The 8,782-nt window shown below is 34.6% G+C and overlaps 1 pseudogene; it reads right to left on the bottom strand.

The window, feature by feature from the left end:
• Positions 1-3,141: 3,141 nt before the first annotated feature.
• On the bottom strand, positions 3,142-7,507 carry LOC131062918 (G-type lectin S-receptor-like serine/threonine-protein kinase At2g19130; annotated as a pseudogene).
• Positions 7,508-8,782: the final 1,275 nt, after the last annotated feature.

Here is an 8,782-nt window from a genome sequence, read left to right on the forward strand (position 1 = left end):
TGGAGTTCAATTGTCATCGAAAATTCAAGTTACAACATGAAATCATATAATATGAACAAAATATTGTTAAAAAATAAATTTAAAACCCTCTTCATGACATTGAAAATCTTAGTCTGTAAGGCATACAACCATGGTTCCTCTAAGGTATGATGGCTTATGATGGATATTCACATATTTACTTCTTTATTGTAATATTAGGAAATGTAAGTGTCCCCAATTTGATAAGAATTAGGGGTGCATTATAATTTTAAACAACAAAGAGTTTCTCCAAGAGGGTTGAAATATGAAACTTAACTCCAAGTTAGACTCATTTGTCAATTTCATAGTATTTGAAAGTTAAAAAAAACATATAGATGCAGAAATCCTAAACTATAATATTTGTTGATCGAATGTTGATGTGTTATTATATAGTTTACTATTCTTGATCCAAAATGATTTTTAAATTCTCTATTATATTTTATTTGATGATCAATTAATGACTTAAAACTTTCCTTGAAATAATATGACATCTTCAAGGTGTTAAATTTAAATATTATGACATGCAAAATAATGATAAATGACCTAATTTGGTGGAAGTATGAAACCTTTTTAAATCTATATTAGTTTTACAATATTTGAAGACAACTAAGTGTCTAGAATGCTTGAAGTGTTGTAATTGTTGATGGAATGCAAATTTAATGCTATGTGCTTTAATATAATGTCTTATAATCTAAAATGAGTACCAAGCTCTATGTTATGTTTTCCTTGATGTCCAAATAGTGCCTTAGGACTTGCCTTTATATATGACAAATTAGTTGTTAATTTACATGCAAACTAATAAACATTGATACAATTTAGTACAAGGCCTTAGGAAAGTGAAAAAAATCTAAATTGGATAGTCATTATCATAGATGTGATTAGGGAAAGAATTATACCTACCATCTAATCTAAGATTGAAAAAATAATTTTAATTATGATGAATTCAATCTGCTATGTCTAATAAGATTACGTGCTAATTAATCTTCTAATTTTATTAACTTATGTGAAAAATGAATCAAGTTAAGTCGTAAAATAACATATTTTAGGAAAAGGTCTAAAATAAACATAAAATAAATGAGAGAAAGAGAAAACATACAAATCTATCTTCTACAATGTGATAATATCATAGATATTGAAAAATATTCCAGATAAGTTCAAACCAAAATCTTTCTTTCTCTAATAAGTTGTGCTATTATGCTTAAAAACTACCTTTACGTATAAAATAACATGATGTGGTATGAACTCATATAGTTTGAAAGGAAAAGGCCATGTTTTCTTAGATGAGTTATTGGGGGATTTTTTTTTTTTTTTTCATAAGTAATGGAATGAAGCAAGAACAATGTTGACAAAGTAGGTCTAAGCCTCCCTCTACCATTATTGCTACTACATTTTGGAGGATTATTTGTAAATTAGAAACATCAATAGTTATGTTGTAACGAAAATAATTGGATATAACTAAAAGGTAGAAATATAAAATATTTAGAAGCACAATTGACAATGATAACAAGAATAACAATGGATTTGAACACATTAATCTTCCACAATAAACAAATATGGACAAACAATGATATTGTAGACACCTAACATTGATCACTTGTGTTTGATCAATTTATTCCCACTATGCACCTATTATAGTTATTTCTATTAATTAAATAATTCATTATTATCTAATTAATTATCTTTATTCCTCCATTTTCTACCCTATTTTCTAAGGTAATTGTTTTTCCTATTCAGAACTGCTTCTAGGACTTCCATCTATTAATTTAAATAAATACCATTATTTATTTAATTAAGTACCTATCTCACCTTTCCTCCAATTTTTAATTAAAATTAATATAAGATTCCTATTTTCCCTCATCCACTTGCATCCTCCAACTCTCCCACTTGCATCCTAATCCTAATCCTAATCTCCACAGGTCTAACCCACTCCACTAAGTATGTGCACATATTTAATCTTTGACTAACTGAATTTAACTCCTTCCATCACATCAAGAATATGGGCTTGTCCCCTCAAGTACTTCAAAATAAATTTTCAATTCCTTTGCTCTTCTCCTTCATCCTCAACCCATGATCTTCATCAAGTATTCTCAACCATCCATTCAATCTCATCCAATGTCCTATATAATCCAATTTTTAGCCATTTTTATCTCTCGCCCATTTTTAATTGGAGCATTGTTGTGCTACCAAAGTCTTGAGTCGGCAGACATCTAAAATCGAACATCATGAACAAGTCTACTCAACAAGAGCTTTGATATAGTTTCATTTTGTTAAATTATATGCTTGTTTGACCTCTTTTTAGCCTAATATGAATTATTGCTTTGATTTATTTCTTAATTATTAAATCATTCCTTTTGAAAGCACATTTCCTTAGACATAGATATTACATAAATTCACTTCTTTCTTACCATCTTTCAAATGCAATATAAATTTATTATTAAGAATTAAAAAAAAAAAAAAAAACATTAAATACAATCATTTAGACAAGAAAATAATCATCAAATATTTAAACTAATTGATATTGCTATTTAACTTCTTATAAACAATATAATACATTAACATTTATACAACACTGCAAAAAAATCTTATTAAAATTAATATAATATCTAATTTCTAAAAGATATTAATAGTTAGATTACAACATACAAATTTCTACTAAACAGTTTTAACTAATACTCTCTAAAAGAAACAGGGGGAGATGAAAAAACAAAGCAAACATAGTTATTAACATCAAACACCAGAAACATTACATCTTCAGATTGAACTAACGCTGTATAACTTTGTAACACAATTACATTTTCATTTGCTATTTTTTATAGTCTTTTACAGCTTTACAGAGCTGGACCAGAGCCAGGAGAGACTATAAAATAAATACTCAAACACTATATAGAAAAAAACACAACAACTACTACCGAGGAGAAGATAACATAGAATAATAATTTCCACACTACCTACAAAATGTGTGAATCCTGCAGATGGTATGTTGGCCAGGCCGGTTGGAGGAGATCGAAACAAATACAAGAAAGATTATTGTCTTTAATGCTAGCTGAAATATGACTAGAAAATGGAGATACGGAGGATATAATGATCTGCCAAGACAGTAGAGGGCACTTGGGATTATTCTTCTCAGTGATCATCGACAAGTGCTTGTAGGGACCCCTCATATCGTTCCACGTCACCCTCTAATATGCCTTCCAACATCCTCACAACTTGGGCCATGTTCGGCCTCCCATTCTCATCCTTTTGAATGCACAGAATGCTTACCACGGCTGCCCTTCTCACCTCTTCAATATCTGCCTTATCTACAATCCTTTCATCCACAATACCCATTGTGTTTCCCTTTTGAATTTGAGTTGCTGCCCAGGTGGGAAAGTAGTGCTGAGATTCTTGCACACTCAAGTCATTATTTCGTCGGCCTGAGATTATTTCCAACAGGGTCATGCCGAAGCTGTATACATCTACCTTCGCTGTTATTGGCATGCTGGTTAGCCACTCAGGAGCCAAATATCCTCTCGTTCCTCTTGTTGTCGTGAGCACTGTGCTGAAATCTCTACCAACAAGTTTTGCCAGCCCAAAATCAGCCACTTTGGAGAGAAATCTACATCCAGAAGAATATTTTCTGGCTTGATATCACAATGGATGATGCAATCTCTACATTCTTCGTGGAGATAAAGTAGCCCTCTTGCAACGCCTAAAGCGATTCCAAATCTGGTATTCCAGTCTAGCACCTTGTCATCTTCTTTGGATTTGCTGGACAAGAAAGAGTTGAGAGACCCATTTTGCATGTATTCATAAACAAGCATTCTATGTGATCCTTCTACGCAGAACCCCCGAAGCCTCACCAAATTTACATGTTGATGTTGGAAGTGGAGACACTCTGAGAGGGGGGGTGAATCAGAGTGTAATAATTTTAACAAGCACTCCTTATAAACTTGACAATTTTGATTCACAATAAGCACAGATGAATGAAAGTTGAAAAGACTGAACAAATGAGACTTAACATCTTGATATAATACTTTTAACGAAGCATGAATTATACAATAGAACCAACTGAAAAACTTGATTCATGCTTTTCAGAAAATAAAATGTTATTGAGTCTTTTACAAAAACATGAAACATCTAAACGAGTATTTCAAAGGTTGCATCACATAAATTCAACAAAACAGAGTATGAAATGAAAAGAGCTAAGGACATGAAGTATCAGAGCATAAACCAGTAAGACAAACTGAGACAAGACAATGAACATAACACCATAGTTTTCATGAGTGGAAAACCCTCCTAGGGTAGAAAAACCACTCGGTAAGATCCCTTTTATTATTCCAACGAGCACCAACTCAGTATACAAGATTTAGAAACCACAAGGCCTCAAGGAGCACCAACCCCTCTTTCTTATCCAATAAAACCATTCCAACTCAAGCTACAGCCACTGGTAATTTTATGAATGCACTTAATTCTGCAGTCACAAAACCATCAGTGATTGGAGGGAGTATATTTTACCAATCTGTACAAATGTTTCTCTCTAAAAGATTTTTGCAACAATATTCTTCAAGGCTTTGAAAAATAATAACATTCTTTTAAAGGAATTAAACACTATCAGAGAGAGAAAAACAAAAACTCAATCTCTGAACAAAATAATTTCAACCATTATAGCCTCATGTACTCTGCAACAAAACAGAGTAATACTCTCAAACCCTCGACTATCTAAAATCTCTGATAGTCTTTTGTTATACACAACACTTTTCTTTTCTTTTTCAACAAACTCGTTGTCTTTCCCCTTATTCACACTCCTCACACCTTTTCAGTATCTACTGTTTTGAATATAAACTGTTTTATTCCCCAAAAACAAAACGTCTTCTAGAATAACCCTCGTATAGGGTTACCAAAATCTTACGGGAATTTGCAAACTGAAACCAAATAACTGATTAACTGTGCAACGGAAAGAGAAACTGAGAGATAAACTAAAGATGCTTAAATTTCCCGAATGAAAACCAAAAATAAAGCAAAGTCTATTTCCTTATTTCCATTTTTCATGACTGAAAAAACAGATTCGAAATACCTGAATCTTTTTAAACATATGAACAAGAATAATACCTGTGAAACACAACCTCATTGATAACTGAAAAGAAACTAACCAGAAATCCATTAAGCTCACTGTTAAGTCCACTTTTGCATCATTCTTTTCAACCGAACAAACTAACTCGAGCTCCTTAGCTACAGCGGCGGCTGCATCTCTCATGGCGTCTAGGGTTTGAGACGGACTTCAAACTTGTTCAAAAACAAAATGAAACACAAAAACGATGCTTCCAAAAAAAACTTTTAATCTGTCGGTCACAAAGTGTATTCCGAAGAATATGCTATTAGTCCGTAGACAAATTAAACATAATATAAACCAAAGATGCCGTTCAATAAATGCCAAGTCAGTGTTATTCACTGTATCCATGTCACCAGCCTGGCTCGAGAGAAAGGTGTTTTAAACATATAACATGTCAGCAAATTTCAATGTATCCGTGTCACTAGTTTGGCCCCGTGAGAAAGGCTTTTTAAGTATATAACCACATGCTTAATACACTTGCCTCAAAATATGAAACTTAAACAACACAACTTCCCCTTTTTTATTTTCTTGTCATCGAGGACAAAAGTATCAATGAGCAACAGTTGAATGCTTCCAATGGTGCTTATTTCTGCACGGAATTGCTTTTCTGTTTGTGCGGAACCCTCTAATGTTTTCACGGCCACAAGTGTATTGTCTGGCAGAGTTCCTTTGAAGACAGAGCCAAAAGCTCCCTTTCCTAACTTATGGGCAAAATTATTACTTGCAATTTTAAGCTCTCTGTAGGTGATTGTTGTGAGCGATGTTGGTATGTCGTAGTCGTCGACTATATGGAGCAGTCTCCCGCGCCTACGTTGAATAAACCATACGACAATGAACAGAGTACCCAAAACAGCAACCCCCAAAGGAATTGAAATGGAGAGTGCAACTACCCTGCTGCTGCTTCTTCTTGCATGGGATGGCAACTGTGGCACGTCAGAAGCAGCCAATCGAATGAACAAGGTCTGTCTGCCATTTGAATTAGTCTGCATGCTTAACAGATCACCAAACCACAATTTACAATTAGAATTAATGAAAGCAAAGGCCGAGCAGGAACAATTGTTGAGACAAGCAGTTTTACATCCTGGTAGAGTTGACTCTCGGGTGTTTTGAAGAGCCGCTTCGTTATCTGACAAGGACATATTACTGACTTGAAGGAAACCATCTGTGCTGCCACTTACACTGCAGTTTAATGGAGTACGACGAACACAACCGCTTGACCACCATTCCTGAGAACTCCAAGCAGTGGCGTTACTTGGCTGGAAGCCTTGCACACAGCTGCATGACTGAATGTTTTCTTGGGTGAAGCACAATCCATAAGCCCCACACACACCATACACCTCGCAATCTGTATGGGGTGAATTATGAACCAGGTTCCAGCTTTTATTATTAATCCATAGGTAGAATGATAGCTGACCGTTCGAGCTGAGAACTTCCCTCACCATCATCGTCAAACTAGCTTCGGGTGAAAGCCAATATGTGTAGTACATTTTTGTCGGAGAAACCGCTACGAATTTCTGCTTAAATATGGTATCAGATGTTGCCCCCGGCGTGCTGGTAAAATATCTACCAGTCCAGTCTCCCGAGCTGTGATATGAAACACCATTTTTATACTGTATCACAATGTCTGTCCTTCCTGGAGATGGACTCAACGTGAAAAAGAAAGGCCCAGGCGCTGGATCCACCGAACTCTTCCAAGAGTACAATTTCAAGCATTTCGAAAGCTTTATTGTAGGCATGAAATGATCGGTGGGATTTTCGAAGCTCTCCAACACAGTCTGAGAACTGTTTTGGGCGTCTAAAAGAACAAAATTACCAGTGTCCAGTATAGAAGCCCTTGATGCCATCGCTTGCTGAGTATCATTACTCGACCAAATGACAACTCCTTGCAAATCAGATACAGTAAGGTAACCAGATGTAGAGAGAGAGAAAACACCGGGCAAGCTTCTGATGGGAGTTTCTCTGTTAGCCACCCAAATGATGGTCTTGTCAGGGATGTGGGCATACCAGATGCCAACATACCAGTTGGTGGTTCCATTGGGACAGAAAAATCCCAATTCAAAAGTGCCGTTCTTTGAAATGATGGTCTGATTTTCCCTCAGAGAAGCCCCCAAAGAGAGGGTGTCTACACCAGCAACTAACAAATTGCAACTGCGCTGGAGAACAAGCACAGCAAGAGCTAAAATGAAAAAATGATCCATTTTCTTTCTTTCTCTTAATTAAGTATGCCCTGAAATGGAAGAAATATATCTGGTATCCAAAGCTGTGATCCTTGCTTGTTTTAAATGAGGGTGATATTAGATAGATCACCGAATACGCTTGTAAACGTGCCGCGACTTTGAAACCAGAAAAGAGTCGAGTGCACAAGAACGTACTGCGACCTGGAATCTTTTTCAGACCCATAGATCTACTTCAATTATGAATTTCAATTATAATTTATTAAACACCACATAGATCTATTTAAGACCACCGGGAATCTGTCGCACATGCTGGAATGTGTCTGATTAATTAATGTTGTATACGCAGGCTTAAGATGCTCATTCCAGGTTTGACTACGTGTGCACGATCCTTATATGAGTCTGAATTGTATGAATTTTACAAAGAAAAGGTTGGAGGTCCTTATATAGGAAAAGGTTTGAGGATCTGGAGCTTCGCATTTCAGACATGACACTAGATAATAGATGACTTCGAAGACTGTTTTGTAGAGTTGGAGATCAATAATGCTAATTTTGTCGTCTCCCAATTTAATATGCCCGGGAAGGTGTCTGTATACGCAGGCTTAAGATGCTCATTCTAGGTTTGACTTATACAGAATCTATTGCTTCACTATAGTTTATTTTCAGGTTTGATTGTATTTTAAGATTTTAGTTTAGACTACGTGTGCACAATAGTGACTCCCCATATAAAATATTAAACGGTTACGTGTTCACAGTAAATGAGACTGAATTGTATGAAGTTTACAAAGAAAAGGTTTAATTTTCTACTTTCTAGAATGAAAAACAATGGTTTTGAATATTTGGCAATCTAGACAATGATGTTCGCTTCGTAGAGTGTATACACATTGTTATGGGGAATTTGTGAAACGCTTATTTTATGATAACATAGACATTTAAATAAATAATTTTTTAAACATACCTTAAGTAATTACTAAGTTCTTTTCTTTTTTTCTTATATTTCTTCATGGCTTTTTTCTTGAGTTTTCTCTTTTTTCATTTGTATAAATTTTCCATTTTCTCTTTTGTCGATGATGATTCTTCTTTTTAACATTTGTTTTACATATTTGATTTCTTATATTGTCTAACATTTGCTCCTCTACTTTAGTTATTCATTATACTTTAGCATCATAGGCTACATTTAGAGAAGACAAATATTTACTTTCTAAACATGGTGCCAACACATTCTTATAGAACTATTAGATTTGGGACAACTAAAAATATCATGTGTTTTATTACCACAAAAAATTGCACGTATACTTTTCTCCTTTTTACTATTGCACACATTAGCATAATATTCTCGTTTACTATAGTTATAACATTTTGGCTCTTTGGTCCATCCTCTTTCTTTAATACTTCTATCATTATTGTGGTAGTCTCCCTTACCACTTCCTTCTCAATAGTTATTATGGTAACTCATGGAGTATCTTGCATCTTGAATTTGTACATTAAAGTTTCATTTGTT

Source organism: Cryptomeria japonica, chromosome 6, assembly GCF_030272615.1.
Source record: "Cryptomeria japonica chromosome 6, Sugi_1.0, whole genome shotgun sequence".
NCBI classification, from domain to species: Eukaryota; Viridiplantae; Streptophyta; class Pinopsida; order Cupressales; family Cupressaceae; genus Cryptomeria; species Cryptomeria japonica.